This window comes from Triticum aestivum, chromosome 2B, assembly GCF_018294505.1.
Source record: "Triticum aestivum cultivar Chinese Spring chromosome 2B, IWGSC CS RefSeq v2.1, whole genome shotgun sequence".
Taxonomy (NCBI): domain Eukaryota; kingdom Viridiplantae; phylum Streptophyta; class Magnoliopsida; order Poales; family Poaceae; genus Triticum; species Triticum aestivum.
In genome coordinates this window covers 194,408,398-194,425,773 of record NC_057798.1, presented here as the reverse complement: position 1 = coordinate 194,425,773, position 17,376 = coordinate 194,408,398, and positions in this window count along the sequence as shown.

The window sequence follows — 17,376 nt, the reverse complement described above, 5'->3', positions numbered from 1 at the left end:
CGTCAACTCTTCCTGCAGCCGACTTAGGTATATCGAACCCCGATTCAGAATTTAGCAGCTGCAGCTCGTATAGCAGAATCGATTCAGCCCTCTCAGTCAGAGGTTGGCAGAGGCTTGATGCAGATTAGGGATTTACTCCGGGCAGCAGGAGATCAGAATTCAGCCGTGTCATAGTCATGTAACAGGATTCATAGTCGATCCGTCGCTACGAATACGGTTCAGTCGGCCCGCAGCCCCAGATCGCCTCCGCGGCGTGAAGGGCGCGAGAATTGACGGGACCAATATGGTGACCGATACGATCACGATGATAGGCGTCGAGTGCCCACTCCTCCCCCAAGAGGTGGGTCCTACGCTCCTTGGCAGCAAGATGACAGGCATCAACTCAGTGTGGGTCGAAGAGCTCCGGTCGACCCCAGGGAACCAGGCTTCAACGCGCGATCCATCATCGTGCAAGGCCTGGTCGATCGGAACAGGGCTCATCGAGGTGGCCATGACAGAGATGCGCCAACTAGCAGCCGAGTGCATGTTTAAGGTCCGGAATGTTTCACAGGGCTATCAGAGCCGCGGTGATTCCCCCCAACTTTAGGTTGGCGACTGGAGTAAGTAAGTTCACCGATGAGTCTAAGCCTGAAACTTGGCTTGAAGACTACCGAGTGACGGTGCAGATTGGTGGCGGAAATGACGAAGTGGCTATGAAGCATTTACCGCTCATGCTGGAAGGTTCGGCCCGAGCGTGGTTGAATCAGTTAACTCCTAGCAGCATTTACACTTGGGAAGATCTTTCCCGAGTGTTCGTCAGAACATTCGAGGGAACTTGCAAGCGACCAACTGGATTGACAGAGCTGCAAGTTTGTGTGCAGAAGTCGAATGAGACCTTAAGAGAGTATATTCAGAGATGGATCACTTTACATCATACCGTGGAGAACGTGTCTGATCATCAGGAAGTTTGCGCCTTCAAGGATGGTGTTAAGAACAGAGAGTTGAGTTTGAAGTTTGGTCGGACCGGAGATATGACCCTGAGTCGAATGATGGAAATTGCTACCAAGTACGCTAACGGTGAAGAAGAAGACCGACTCCGGAGCGGCAAGTACAAGCCTAGCCAGTCGGAGAAAGGAAACTCCAATCGGAAGCAGAAACGGAAGGCCGAGCCAGCAGCTCCTGGAGAGGCTCTAGCCGTGACTCAGGGCAAGTTCAAAGGAAAACCCAAAGGATCCTGGAACCCCAAGAAGGTGAAGGATAAGGAAGGAAATGACGTGATGGATCTGCCGTGTCACATCCACACGAAGAAAGATGAAGAGGGTAATTTCATCTACCCGAAGCATACCACTCGCCAGTGCTGGCTCCTGATCCAGCAGTTCCAAGGTAAACAACCCAAGGACAAGGAAAAGGAGTCGGACAAAGCCGAAGACAAGGAGGACAGTGATGGAGGATATCCTCATGTTAACTCCACTCTTATGATTTTTGCTGATGTAGAAAGAAAAAGCCGACTGAAGGTTATCAACTGTGAGGTGAATATGGTCGCCCCGGCGACGCCCAGTTATCTGAGATGGTCCCAAACTCCCATTACATTCGACCAGTCTGATCACCCGACTCATATAGCCACCCCTGGGAGGCAAGCTTTGGTGGTCGATCCGGTCGTTGAAGGCACTCGTCTGACGAAGGTGTTAATGGATGGTGGTAGCGGACTGAACATATTATATGCGGAGACGCTGAAAGGGATGGGCATTCCGATGTCCCGACTGAGCGCCAGCAACATGAGTTTTCATGGAGTCATACCAGGAAAGAAGGCTGAATCACTCGGCCAAATTGCTCTGGACGTGGTGTTCGGTGACTCGAAGCATTTTCGCAAGGAGAAGCTGACATTTGAAGTCATGGATTTTCAGAGCGCTTACCATGCTATTTTGGGGAGACCAGCTTATGCACGATTCATGTCCCGACCATGTTACGTGTACCTCAAACTGAAGATGCCCGGCCCCAAAGGCGTGATCACTGTCACTGGCAATCGGAAGAAGGCAGAAGAGTGTTTTCAGAAAGGCTGGAAAATCGCCGATTCCCAGATTACAATGGTAGAGCTGGAAGGATACAAGAACTGCAGATCCGAGTGATTTGTTGCGGGCCAAGAAGCCTGCCACAGAATCAGCATTTCAGTCGTCCGGTGAGACGAAGCCCGTTCACATTCATCCGACCGACCCCAATGCAGCTCCGACCCATATCTCCACAACACTCGACCCTAAATAGGAAGAAGCGCTCATCCAGTTCCTCCATGAGAACTGGGACATCTTCGCATGGAAGCCAGCTGACATGCCGGGTGTTCCCAGGGGGCTGGCTGAGCATCGCCTTAGAGTCGACTCAAAAGCGAAACCTGTTAAAGAGCATCTTCGATGGTCCGCCATTCAGAAGAAAAAAGCCATTGGCGAGGAGGTGGCTCAACTCCTTGCAGCAGAGTTTATCCGAGAGATATACCACTCCGAGTGGCTCGCCAATGTCGTCATGGTTCCCAAGAAGGACAACTCACTTCGCATGTGCATTGATTTCAAACATATCAATCGGGCCTACCCGAAAGATCATTTTCCTCTCCCTCGCATCGACCAAATTGTTGACTCGACTGCGAGGTGTGAGAGATTGTCTTTTTTAGATGCCTATTCTGGGTATCATCAGATCCATCTGTATGGACCTGACGAAATCAAAATAGCTTTCATCACTCCATTCGGGTGCTTCTGCTATATCACCATGCCATTCGGTCTCAAGAATGCCGGAGCCACGTTCATGAGGATGATTCGAAAGTGTCTACTCACTCAAATCAGTCGGAATGTGGAAGCGTACATGGATGATATCGTGGTCAAGTCGCGAAAGGGTTCCTACCTGTTGACTGACCTAGCCGAAACATTTGCCAATCTCAGGAGATACGATATCAAGCTTAATCCTTCAAAGTGCACATTCGGAGTACCTGGAGGAAAGTTACTCGGTTTTCTCGTTTCAGAACGAGGAATCGATGCTAACCCAGAAAAAATTGGCACTATACTCCGAATGAAACGCCCTGTGCGCGTGCACGATGTCCAGAAGCTAACTGGATGCTTGGCCGCGTTAAGTCGATTCATCTCTCGCCTTGGTGAAAAGGCGTTGCCTCTTTACCGACTAATGAAAAAGGCAGACAAGTTCGACTGGACTCCAGAAGCTGATGCAGCGTTTGCCGAGCTAAAAGCTCTGCTCTCCACCCAGCCGGTGCTTGCTGCTCCAATCAGCAAATAGCCTCTGTTGCTTTAAATTGCAGCCAGAGGACAGGTCGTCAGTACAGTACTTACGGTCAAGCGGGAAGAGGAAGGCAAAACCTTCAAAGTTCAACGCCCAGTGTATTATCTCTCGGAAGTTTTGACTCCATCAAAGCAAAGATATCCTCATTATCAGAATCTCGTATATGGAATCTACATGACCATGAAGAAGGTTGCTCATTATTTCTCTGATCATGACATTACAGTCGTCAGCGACGCACCATTGTCAGAGATTATGCACAACAGAGATGCAACTGATTGAGTGGCTAAATGGGCGATTGAACTTCTTCCCCTTGATATCAAATTTGAGGCAAAGAAAGCCATTAAGTCCCAGGCAATAGCTGATTTCCTTGCCGAGTGGATTGAACAACAGCAGCCAGCTCAAGTTCACTCGGAGCATTGGACCATGTTCTTTGATGGCTCTAAGATGTTAAATGGTTCTGGTGCTGGGGTTGTTCTGGTTTCCCCCCGAGGAGATAAGCTCAGATATGTGCTCTAGATTCACTTTGATTCCTCCAACAATGAAGCAGAATATGAAGCTCTCTTGTATGGATTGCGCATGGCCATTTCACTCGGCGTCCGTCGCCTTATGGTTTATGGCGACTCAGATTTGGTGGTCAACCAAGTGATGAAGGAGTGGGACGTTAGAAGCCCAGCCATGACTGGATACTGCAATGCAGCGAGGAAGCTGGAAAAGAAGTTCGAGGGGTTAGAACTCCATCACATACCCCGACTGAAAAATCAAGCGGCTGATGATTTAGCAAAGATAGGTTCCAAGAGAGAAGCCATTCCCAGTGATGTATTCTTGGAGCATATCCATACCCCATCAGTTAAAGAAGATCCTTTTACCAAAGAAGCTCCGCAGCCCAAGAGTGCCACAAATCCGACTGAGGTCAAAGTGCCTGCGGTGGTCGACCTGATCATGGAAGCTTTGGTGATCACTCCCGATTGGACAGTACCATACATCGCATATATCTTGAGGAAAGAGCTCCCGGAGGACGAGGAAGAGGCTCGACAGATCGTCCGCCAATCCAAAGCCTTAATTGTGATCAAAGGGCAGCTGTACAGAGAGAGCGCGACTGGAGTTGGTCAGAAGTGCATAACGCTAGAAGAAGGTCAGATAATCCTTAATGGCATCCACTCGGGGACCTGTGGCCATCATGCGTCCTCCCGGACCATCATGGCCAAAGCATACCGAGCCGGATTTTACTGGCCGAGGGCGAATGAAATGGCAAAGGAAATAGTCGACAAGTGCGAGGGATGCCAATTTTACTCCAACATGTCACACAAGCCTGCATCAGCTCTGAAGACCATTCCACTCGTCTGGCCCTTCGCAGTATGGGGTTTGGATATGGTTGGTCCCTTGAGAACAGGACGAAGCGGTTTCACACATGTACTAGTAGCAGTCGACAAGTTCACCAAGTGGATTGAGGCTAAACCCATCAAGAACCTCGACGCCGGTACTGCTGTCAGCTTCATCAGAGAACTGATTTTCAGATATGGAGTCCCACACAGCATCATCACTGACAATGGATCAAACTTCGATTCGAAAGAATTCAGGGCGTTCTGCACATCTCAGGGCACTCGAGTCGACTATGCTTCGGTCGCCCATCCCTAGTCGAATGGACAAGCGGAGCGGGCCAATGGGTTGATCCTCAAAGGGTTGAAACCCCGATTGATGCGTGACCTCAAGCATGCGGCTGGAGCATGGGTCGATGAACTTCCCTCGATGCTGTGGGGGTCTAAGGACCACGCCCAATCGGTCGACCGGAAGAACTCCATTCTTCTTGGTCTATGGAGCTAAAGCGGTCTTGCCGAGTGATCTGCTCCACAATGCTCCTCGAGTCGAGCTCTACACTGAAGCTGAAGTAGAACAAGCGCGTCAGGATGCAGTCGACCTTATAGAGGAAGAAAGGGAGATGGCTCTGATCCGATCGACCATCTACCAATAGGACTTGCGTCGCATCCACGCCAAAAACATGAAGAGCCGAGCCTTCCAGGAAGGAGATTTGGTTCTCCGAGTGGATCAACAAAAACCACACAAGCTTGCTCCTTCTTGGGAAGGACCCTTCATCGTTACCAAGGTTCTCCACAACGGGGCGTACCACCTCTACAACGTCGAGCACAACATCAACGAGCCCCGAGCTTGGAATGCGGATCTGCTCCGCCCCTTTATACTTAAGTATTCACTCAGATGAGTTGTAATAAAAGTACTTCTGTAGTTCATGTTTCGCAAGATAATAGTGTCATAATTTCCCCAATAATTTTTGTCGCTTTTATTTGTTCAGTAAAATTTCCCCCAGTGAGTGGCTTAGCTGCGAATCCGTTTTGCCTAAGTTTGTAAAAAAATCCTACCAAGTGGTGAGCCAGCCTCCCACTCGGGGGCTTAGCTGCGAATCCGTTTCGCCTAAGTTTCAATAAAATCCTACGGAGTGGTGAGCCAGCCTCCCACTCAGGGGCTTAGCTGCAGTCCAAGTACTCGCCTAAGTTCTAATAAAATCCTACTGAGTGGTGAGCCAGCCTCCCACTCGGGGGCTTAGCTGCAGTCCAAGTACTCGCCTAAGTTCTAATAAAATCCTACCGAGTGGTGAGTCAGCCTCCCACTCGGAGGCTTAGCTGCAGTCTAAGTACTCGCCTAAGTCCAAATTCAAACGTGCGCTCTGCAGGGAGGACGAGGCGCAGGACGACTACTACCCTCTCCTCCGAGCTACGCCACAAGTACAATGTGTTTTCCATAGGAAAGACACCTTAAAAATCCTACCGAGTGGAGAGCAGACCTCCCACTCGGGGGCTTAGCTGCAGCCCAGTGCTCGCCTAAGTTTTGAAAATCCTACCGAGTGGAGAGCAGACCTCCCACTCGGGGGCTTAGCTGCAGCCCAGTGCTCGCCTAAGTTTTGAAAATCCTACCGAGTGGAGAGCAGACCTCTCACTCGGGGGCTTAGCTGCAGCCCAGTGCTCGCCTAAGTTTTTGAAAATCCTACCGAGTGGAGAGCAGACCTCTCACTCGGGGGCTTAGCTGCAGCCCAGTGCTCGCCTAAGTTTTTGAAAATCCTACCGAGTGGAGAGCAGACCTCCCACTCGGGGGCTTAGCTGCAGCCCAGTGCTCGCCTAAGTTTTTGAAAATCCTACCGAGTGGAGAGCAGACCTCCCACTCGGAGGCTTAGCTGCAGCCCAGTGCTCGCCTAAGTTTTTGAGTTCCTACCGAGTGGAGAGCAGACCTCTCACTCGGAAGCTTAGTTGCAGCCAAGTGCTTGCCTAAGTGTATCGAGGAATAAGTCGATTGCAATAAGCACCTCACTTTAACCTGCAAGAGACACCTCAAACCAAATGCAAGCATATTTAAACGTCGAATCCAAGTTAGGATAAACACCTAATGGAATCGAAAGTGCTCAGGCGCTAGGCCTGTTAAGGTTTTTCGGTTACAAAAACCACTCGGCATACCGAGGCAAATTTAAAGTGTGGAGCTCAGAAGTTTTTTACCCCTCCCGCGGAGGGCTGGAAGGTGCAACAAACTCGTCAAGGTCGATTCCATCAGCAATCCGAGTGGCAGCGGCGATGAAAGTCTCCATGAAAGACCTGAAATCATGCTTCTTGGTGTTAGCCACCCGAAGAGCCGCCAACTTGTCCTCTCGTGCATCCTTGCAATGTACTCGGGCCAGAGATAGAGCAACATCTGCGCCACACCTGGCAGAAGACTTCTTCCACTCCTGCACTCGACTTGGGACTGTGTTCAGTCGAGTCATCAGGGACTCGAGGTCATTCTGGAGCGTCTCTCTGGGCCAAAGTGTGGTGTCAATGCAAGAAGTGGCAACCTTCAGCTTGGCGAGGTAATCAATGATGGCGGCAACGCGAGATTCAAGCCGAAGCACATTCATGGCGACTTCATCCTTCACAGGAGATTTGATGGGGTCCAGGTTTGGCTCCAGTCGACCAGTCTCCTCTTCAAAGTCCTGGCAAAACTCTGCAAGTATGATCACCGAGTCAAAACAACAGTCGAATGAAAAGATCACAGTTAACATGTCTGCTTGGTGCAAAAGATTACCTTCGAGCATGAGGAATAGCTTCTTGGCGAGTCCACCCAGATAAGCCTCCAGATCGTTCTTCTTCCCCACCAACTCACTGGCCTTGTCAGTCAGAGCAATTTTGTCACTTTTCAGTCAACTGACCTCTTTGTTGGCAGCATCAAGAGCAACTTTCAGATTGGTGTTTTCTTCTTCAAGCTTGGTGACCGAAGCCAACTTCTCATCCGCGAGCTTGGTTTTTTCTAAAGCTGCCTTCTGCATTTCAGCCAACTCAAGGTCTTTCTTCTTCAGGGCATCCTTCACTTTGCCTGCAAAGTTACAACAAGGTCAGACTTTTGAAACAAACAAAGGGCAAAGGCAGTCATTGAAAGCCTCACCAAACATACCTTTAGCCTCCTCCTTCGCCTTCGTCAAATTCTCCTGGGCCAGCTTCAGATCAAGCCCCAGCTAGATGTGTTTGTTCTCCATCTTGGTATAACGAGCAGCAAGGTCGCAGGATTTCTACGAAGAATCAATCGACAGATGTCAAGGACAATTCACTTCCGAGTGACCAAGGAAAAATCATACGTTTCTAAGACTACGGCCGAATACAAACATTCGACCATAGTCTCGGGGACTACACCCAGTGGGTGCACTCAGCGTGCCCCCACTAGTTATCAAGTTAGAGTCGACCGATAAAAAAAACAAAGGGAGATGTTCTTCAGACTGTAGTCAACTACCAGCAATGGACCATAGTCTCGGGGACTACACCCAGTGGGTGCACTTAGCGTGCCCCCACTGGTTTACGAATCCATTCGACCCAGTCGAATAAAGGAAAACTTTAAGACATAAAGACTTTGGTCGACTACCAGCAGTCCACCATAGCCTTGGGGACTACACCCAGTGGGTGCACTCAGCGTGCCCCCACTAACCAAGAACGTCAATCGACACACCCAGTGGGTGTAGGACAATCTCTAAGAATTTCAGAAAGAAGAATTTTCAGATATCATATCCTAACAGAACAGGCGGTGACCGACTGACCTGAACATTACTCTGAAGTGCCGAACTGGCGTCATAAGCTTCCTGGCTGGCTTCTCGGATGGCCTTCACTTGCTCCATCATGACTCCCGCCTGGCGTATTGCTTCTTTCGCAGCACTGGCTTGGTCCTCCAAGACGTAGTTGGTCGAGAAAAGTGAAGGCTGTCCAGCACTCGACGACGGGGAGCGAGCACTCGTCAATGGAACTGCAAAAGAGACGGTAGGCCGAGTGACGTGCTCTCCCTCTGTAACCAGCGTTTCGGGTGCTGGCACATCTTGAGTCGCCTTGCCGGCAGACGTTTCTTTGTTCCCCCTCTGCCTCAATGGTTCCTCATCGTCATCGTCAGGAAGGGTGATAACGACATTGGGCGGAGCTACAAAAAAGAATCAAAATTAGAGACAACGAGCTGGTCGACTAAAGGCTGAACTATAAAGGCCATACCAGGTTTAGAAGTAGCAGCGTCTTCCATCTCATGATCTTCAGCCCTGGCCGAAGTATCAGAAGTAGCAGCACTGCAACTCCAGAAGTCAGTCGGTTGATTCATCAAGTTGACCAAGAATAAATTCATGTGGAACAAGAAGACTTAGAAAGCAACATTACCCTGAGATAGTGGGAATTGCCACCTTCATTTTCGGCAAGACCTCCACCGGCTTCGACGGCGCCACTCGAGATTGCTTCGGAGCTTTCTCAGTCGGCGCCGGAGAACTGGTCCGAGGGCGCTTAGTCGACTGCGCGACAGTCGCGACCCCCTTACCACGCTTGGCCGCAGGGTCATGGACAAGCTTCGAACGTCTTTCCGAGCGAGGAGGCGCAATTTCCTCCTCCTCTTCCTCTTCTTCCTCCTCACCAGAGTCATCACCTTCATCGTCATCGGCAGCATCCGAATCCCACTCCTCCTGGCTTTCGCCCCCACTTCCTTCCCCCTCCTCAGTCGGTGTCTGTGCTCCATTGGGCATCGAGTATAGTTCAGTGGTGGCCTGACAGACAACAAAACAAGGGTCAATCGACCAATTCGCAGCAGAAGCAGAATGAGTATAGCAAGATTACAATTGAAGGTGAAGTGGGCATACTGTGTCCGGAGTGTAGGAATGGTCGAGTGGTGGAATCCTCCTGGCTCCTCGAGGGTTGTCCTTATTCCCTGTGATCGCGGCCACCCACCTCTCCAGTGTGGCGTCATCGACTGCTTCTGGATGGACCCGAGTTTCATCCTCGGTTCCACAGTACAGCCACATTGGGTGGCCTCGATACTGAAGTGGCTGGATGCGCCACCTAAGGAAGACCTCTAGAAGGTCCATGCCCGTCACTCCTTCCCGAACTAGCTGGACTACACGCTCCATCAGCATTTTTACTTGGGCTTTCTCCTCAGGGAGCACCTTCAGAGAAGAGGGCGTGTTCACTCGGTCCATGGAAAATGGAGGGAGACGAGTCGACTGCCCCGGCGTCGACTCGTCTTGGCAGCAGAACCAAGTCGACTGCCATCCTCTGACCGACTCTAGGAGGGTCATGGCCGGAAAAGTACTCTTGCTCCTCATCTGAATCCCAAGACCCCCACACATCTGAATAACCTTAGTCCTATCATCATCCGGACTCGACTTTTTCACTGTCTGTGAGCGACAAGTGAATATATGCTTAAAGAGACCCCAATGCGGTCGACAACCCAGGAAATTCTCGCACATGGACATGAAGGCAGCAAGGTAGGCAATGGAATTCGGATTGAAATGGTGGATTTGCGCCCCAAAGAAATTCAAGAACCCACGGAAGAAAGCACTCGGAGGCAGGGAGAACCCACGGTCTACATGAGTAGCCAGAAGAACGCACTCACCCTCCTGCGGCTGCGGTTGCCACTCGTTCCCCGGGAGCCTCGCAGCCCCGTGAGGGATCAAGCCCTCGTTGGCCATCTCATTGAGATCCGTCTCGGTGATGGTCGAGCGGATCCAATCCCCTTGGACCCAACCATGCGGCAGGCGGGACCTTGACGAGGATCCGCCCTGACTACACGCTCTCCCTTTCGCCTTCCCCGTTGCCGTCGCTTTCTTCGCGCGCTCCAGAGCCACTGTCTTCTCCTTCACCATTGTTGCCGGTGAAGCGCACGAGGAGTGGATGGGCGAAGACAAGAGCAGGCGCTGCGGGCGGAGATGGAGAGAGCAGAAGGAGAAATGGGGAGGTACTGTTCAAAAACCCTCGCCGTGCGCACTTTATAAGTACACTTCCGAGTGGATGACAAGTGGGCCCGGGCGATCCTATCACATCCCGAAACAGTCGCGCACGCGTGATACTTGGCGAAAAAGGTGGCGTGGAAATCGAGGCGTCTATGCCCTATTCCGTCCAAGCGCCACGGTCCGCCCCGCTTCGCGCGCTTCCCAAAATTCGGATCCCACAAAATCCGCTAACAGCAGATCAATCTGTCAGACGATGGATTTCCTGCGATCCGTCGCTCGGAAGTTTATCAAGTGCAAAAGTTCACTCGACATAAGAAAGGAATGGATCAAGGCGACTGAAATAAGAGTTGCTGTCATCAACAAAAGATTATTGGTCCAAGATGAGACATGTTCAGAACACAAAAGTAGGTCAGAAATATTGTCAACTCCTTCCTCACTCAAACCTCGATCCATTCGGGGGCTAATGATGAGGTCATGTACCTACGGTAGGGTCACAGACCTATCTTAAATACCCTTCCCAAGGACACCCTCAGAAGAAACTGCCTTTCAGTCGACCAAGAGAGACTTCACTCGACGGACTCGAAGGACTCGACCATGAAGACTCACTCGACCACAAGGAGATCAAGAGCCACTCTGCATCCAAATAGTCTGTAATTAAGTAGTCTTTATGGCATTTAGGACACTTTATGTAAGGCGTTACCAGTAACGCCTCGCCTTAATGTACTTTAAACCCTACATAACTGAGGGCTGCAGGGGTCTGGCAAACACTATATAAGCCACCCCCCTCCTCAGTGTAAAGGGTTCGCACCCTTGTAATCCATACACGCATAATCCAGTCGACCGCCTCCGGGCTCCGAGATGTAGGGTTGTTACTTCCTCTGAGAAGGGCCTGAACTCGTACATCCCTTGTCTTTACAACTGCTCCATAGCTAGGATCTTGCCTCTCCATACCTACCCCCCATTCTACTGTCAGACTTAGAACCACGACAGTAAACTACTCACAACTCATTGGAGGGGCTATGGTGTTGATGTAGAAGCCCTCCGTGGTCGATTCTACCTCCGGCGGAGCGCCGATGAAGGCTCCAAGATGGGATCTCGTGGATACAGAAGGTTACGGCGGTGGAAATTGTTTTTCGTTGGCTCCCTGGATGTTTTCAGGGTACATAGGTATATATAGGAGGAATAAGTACGTCGATGGACGCCCAAGGGGCCCAGGAGACAGGGGGTGCGCCCAGGAGGGGCAGGCGCGCCCTCCTATCTCCTGGCCGCCGTGATTGCTTCTTGACTTGCACTCCAAGTCCTCTGGATCATGTTCGTTCCAAAAATCACGCTCCCGAAGGTTTCATTCCATTTGATATTCCTTTTATTCGAAATACTGAAATAGGCAAAAAACAGCAATATGGGCTGGGCCTCCGGTTAGTAGGTTAGTCCCAAAAATGATATAAATGTGTAAAATAAAGCCCATAAACATCCAAAAGGGGTAATATAATAGCATGGAACAATCAAAAATTATAGATACGTTGGAGACGTATCAAGCACCCCCAAGCTTAATTACTGCTCGTCCTCGAGTAGGTAAATGATAAAAATAGAATTTTTGATGTGGAATGCTACCTAGCATAATTCTCAATGTAATTTTCTTTATTGTGGCATGAATGTTCAGATCCAAACGATTCAAAATAAAAGTTCATATTGATATAAGAAATAGTAACACTTCAAGCATACTAATCAAAGTAATCATGTCTTCTCAAAATAACATGGCTAAAGAAAGTTCATCCCTACAAAATCATATAGTTAGGCTATGCTTCATTTTCGTCACACAAAGATGTTCCCAAATTCTACACCCCCGATGACAAGCCAAGCAATTGTTTCGTACTTAAATAATCTCAAACTTTTTCAACCTTCACGCAATACATGAGCGTGAGCCATGGATATAGCACTATGGGTGGAATAGAATATGATGATGGGGATTGTGTGGAGAAGACAAAAAAGGAGAAAGTCTCACATTGACAAGGATATTCAATGGGCTATGGAGATGCCCATCAATTGATGTCAACATGAGGAGTAGGGATTGCCATGCAACGGATGCACTAGAGCTATAAATGAATGAAAGCTCAACAAAAGAAAACTAGTGGGTGTGCATCCAACTTGCTTGCTCACGAAGACCCAGGGCATTTGAGGAAGCCCATCGCAGGAATATACAAGCCAAGTTCTATAATGAAAAATTCCCACTAGTGTATGAAAGTGACAACATATGAGACTCACTAAATGAAAAACATGGTGCTACTTTGAAGCACAATATATGAGACTCACTATATGAAGAACATGGTGCTACTTTGAAGCACAAGTGTGGAAAAAGAGATAGTAACATTGCCCCTTTTTTATTTTTTCTTCCTTTTCTTTTTTTTGGGCCTTTCTTTTTTTTATTTTTGGCCTTTATTTTTTTTGTTTTTTTCTTTCTTTGGGACAATGCTCTAATAATGATGATCATCACACTTTTATTGAATACACATATGAATTACAACTCGAAACTAGAACAAGATATGACTCTATATGAATGCCTCCGGCGGTGTACCGGGATGGTGCAACGAATCAAGAGTTACATGTATGAAAAATTATGCATGGTGGCTTTGCCACAAATACGATGTCAACTACATGATCATGCAATGGCAATATGACAAAAGTAATGTATGTCATGATGATAAACGAAACGGTGGAAAGTTGCATGACAATATATCTCAGAATGGCTATGGAAATGCATAATAGGTAGGTATGGTGGCTGTTTTGAGGAAGATATAGGGAGGTTTATGTGTGATAGAGCGTATCGTATCATGGGGTTTGGATGCACCGGCGAAGTTTGCACCAACTCTCAAGGTGAGAAAGGGCAATGCACGGTACCGAAGAGGCTAGCAATGGTGGAAAGGTAAAAGTGCGTATAATCCATGGACTCAACAGTAGTAAAAAGAACTCATATACTTACTGCAAAAATTTAGAAGTCATCAAAAATCAAGCACTATGCGCATGCTCCTAGGGGGATAGATTGGTAGGAAAATACCATCGCTCGTCCCCGACCGCCACTCAAAGGGTGCACAATCCAAGTAGACTTCATGTTTCAAATTTGTTACACAACTTTATGAAGGAAATATTCCCTAGAGGCAATAATAAAGTTATTATTTATTTCCTCATATCATGATAAATGTTTATTATTCATGCTAGAATTGTATTAACCGGAAACATGATACATGTGTGAATACATAGACAAACATAGTGTCACTAGTATGCCTCTACTTGACTAGCTCATTGATCAAAGATGGTTATGTTTCCTAACCATAGGCATGTGTTGTCATTTGATTAATGGGATCACATCATTAGGAGAATGATGTGATTGACTTGACCCATTCCGTTAGCTTAGCACTTGATCGTTTAGTATGTTGCTATTGCTTTCTTCATGACTTATACAAAGTTCCTGCAACTATGAGATTGTGCAACTCCCGTTTACCGGAGGAACACTTTGTGTGCTACCAAACGTCACAACATAACTGGGTGATTATAAAGGTGCTCTACATGTGTCTCCAAAGGTACATGTTGAGTTGGCATAATTCGAGATTAGGTTTTGTCACTCGATTGTCGGAGAGGTATCTCTGGGCCTTCTCGGTAATACTCATCACCTAAGCCTTGCAAGCATTGTAACTAATGATTTAGTTATGAGATGATGTATTACGGAACGAGTAAAGAGACTTACCGGTAACGATATTGAACTAGGTATTGGATACCGATGATCGAATCACGGGAAAGTAACATACCGATGACAAAGGGAACAACGTATGTTGTTATGCGGTTTGACCGATAAAGATCTTCGTAGAATATGTAGGAACCAATATGAACATCCAGGTTCCACTATTGGTTATTGACCAAGAATAGTTCTAGGTCATGTCTACATAGTTCTCGAACCCGTAGGGTCCGCACGCTTAACGTTACGATGACAGTTTTATTATGAGTTTATAAGTTTTGATGTACCGAAGGTTGTTCTAAGTCCTGGATGTGATCACGGACATGACGAGGAGTCTCGAAATGGTCAAGACATAAAGATTGATATATTGGATGACTATATTCGGACACCGGAAGTGTTCTGAATGTTTTCGGAGAAAAACCGGAGTGCTGGAGGGTTACCGGAACCCCCCGGGAACTAATGGGCCTTGTTGGGCCCTAGTGGAGAGAGAGAGGGGCCGGCCAGGGCAAGAGGCGTGCCCCCTCCCCTTGAGTCCGAATAGGACAAGGAAGGGGGGGGGGGGCGCCCCCCTTGCCTTTCCCCTCTCCCACTCCTTCCTCCCCCCTCCTTCTTGGAATAGGAAAGGGAGGGGGCAAACCTACTTGGAGTAGGTTTCCCCCTCCTAGGGCGCGCCTCCCCCTTGGCCGGCCCCTCCTCCTCTCCCCCTTTATATACGGGGGAGGGGGGCACCCCATAGAGACAAGTTGATCTACGGATCGTTCCTTAGCCGTGTGCGGTGCCCCCCTCCACCATATTCCACCTCGGTCATATCATCGCGGAGTTTAGGCGAAGCCCTGCGCCGGTAGAACATCATCGTCATCACCACGCCGTCGTGCTGACGGAACTCATCCCCGACGCTTCGCTGGATTGGAGCCCGGGGGACGTCATCGAGCTGGACGTGTGCTGAACACGGAGGTGCCGTACGTTCGGTGCTTGGATCGGTCGATTCGTGAAGACGTACGACTACATCAACCACGTTGTCATAACGCTTCCGCTTGACGGTCTACGAGGGTATGCAGACAATACTCTCCCCTCTCGTTGCTATGTCATCACCATGGTCTTGCGTGTGCGTAGGAAATTTTTGAAATTACTACGTTCCCTAACAGTGGCATCCGAGCCTAGGTTTTATGCGTTGATGTTATATGCACGAGTAGAACACAAGTGAGGTTTGGGCGATACAAGTCATACTGCTTACCAGCATGTAATACTTTGGTTCGGCGGTATTGTTGGGTGAAGCGGCCCGGACCGACATTACGCGTGTGCTTACGCGCGACTGGTTTTACCGCCGTGCTTTGCACACAGGTGACTAGCGGGTGTCAGTTTCTCCAACTTTAGTTGAACCGAGTGTGGCTACGCCCGGTCCTTGCGAAGGTTAAAACAGCACTAACTTGACGAACTATCATTGTGGTTTTGATGCGTAGGTAAGAACGGTTCTTGCTAAGCCCGTAGCAGCCACGTAAAACTTGTAACAACAAACTAGAGGACGTCTAACTTGTTTTTGTAGGGCATGTTGTGATGTGATATGGCCAAGACGTGATGCTATATTTTATTGTATGAGATGATCATGTTTTGTAACCGAAGTTATCGGCAACTGGCAGGAGCCATATGGTTGTCGCTTTATTGTATGAAATGCAAATGCCCTGTAATTGTTTTACTTTATCACTAAGTGGTAGCGATAGTCGTAGAAGCAACAGATGGCATAAACGACAACGATGCTACGATGGAGATCAAGGTGTCGCGCCGGTGATGATGGTGATCACGACGGTGCTTCGGAGATGGAGATCACAAGCACAAGATGATGATGGCCATATCATATCACTTTGTCATGCCCAATATGCGACCCTATCCAAAAGGAACTCGAAGGTCCCACCAAGGATAGACCCGCATATTGGAACGCTTTTGCAAGGTGGATATCATTACATCAACATTACATAATAGATGGGGATACATACATAAGGCATACAATGCCACATGAATACAACATCATACATAAGATCAACATCTGACTACAGATGAAACATAAACATAAGCTCAAACGACATCCACCCTGCTAGCCCAGGCTGCCGACCTGGAACCTATCCCCTGATCGAAGAAGAATCAGAAGAAGAACTCCAAAACAAGCAAACATCGCTCTCGCGTCAAGATCATCGCAACCTGTACCTGCAACTGTTGTTGTAGTAATCTGTCAGCCACGAGGACTCAGCAATCCCATTACCATGGGTATCAAGACTAGCAAAGCTTAATGGGAAAGGAAGGGGTAAAGTGGTGAGGCTGCAGCAGCGGCTAAGCATATATGGTGGCTAACATACGCAAATGAGAGCTAGAAGAGGAGGAAAGGAACGGTCGTCAACTAATAATGATTAAGAGGTGATCCTGAACTCCTACTTATGTCAATCATAACCCAAAGACCGTGTTCACTTCCCGAACTCCGCCGAGAAGAGACCATCACGGCTACCCACACGGTTGATGCCTTTTAATTCGGATCTGGTGTCAAGTTATCTACAACCGGACATTAACAAATTCCCATCTGCCACATAACCGCGGGCACGGCTCTTGAAAGTTTATACCCTGCAGGGGTGTCCCAACTTAGCCCATGATAAGCTCTCGCGATCAACGAAGGATATACCTTCTCCCAGGAAGACCCGATCAGTCTCGGAATCCCGGTTTACAAGACATTTCGACAATGGTAAAACAAGACCAGCAAAGTCGCCCGCTGTGTCGACAAATCCCAATAGGAGCTGCACATATCTCGTTCTCAGGGCACACCTGATGAGCAAGATGTCGGGTTGGCATAGACCCTGGTTGCCTAGGGGGCGCCGGACATCGCTCGGTTTGGACCAACACTTAGACAAGCATTGGCCCGGGGGGGGGGGCTAAAATAAAGATGACCCTCGAGAGGGCGACTCCCAAGGGAAAAGTATAGGTGGTGGTGAGGCAAATGGTAAAACCAAGGTTGGGCCTTGCTGGAGGAGTTTTATTCAAAGCGAACTATCGAGGGGGTCCCATAAATCACCCGACCGCATAAGGAACACAAAATCCGGGAACATAACACCGGTATGACGGAGACTAGGGCGGCAAGAGTTCAACAAAACACTAGGCATAAGGCCGAGCCTTCCACCCTTTACCAAATATATAGATGCAT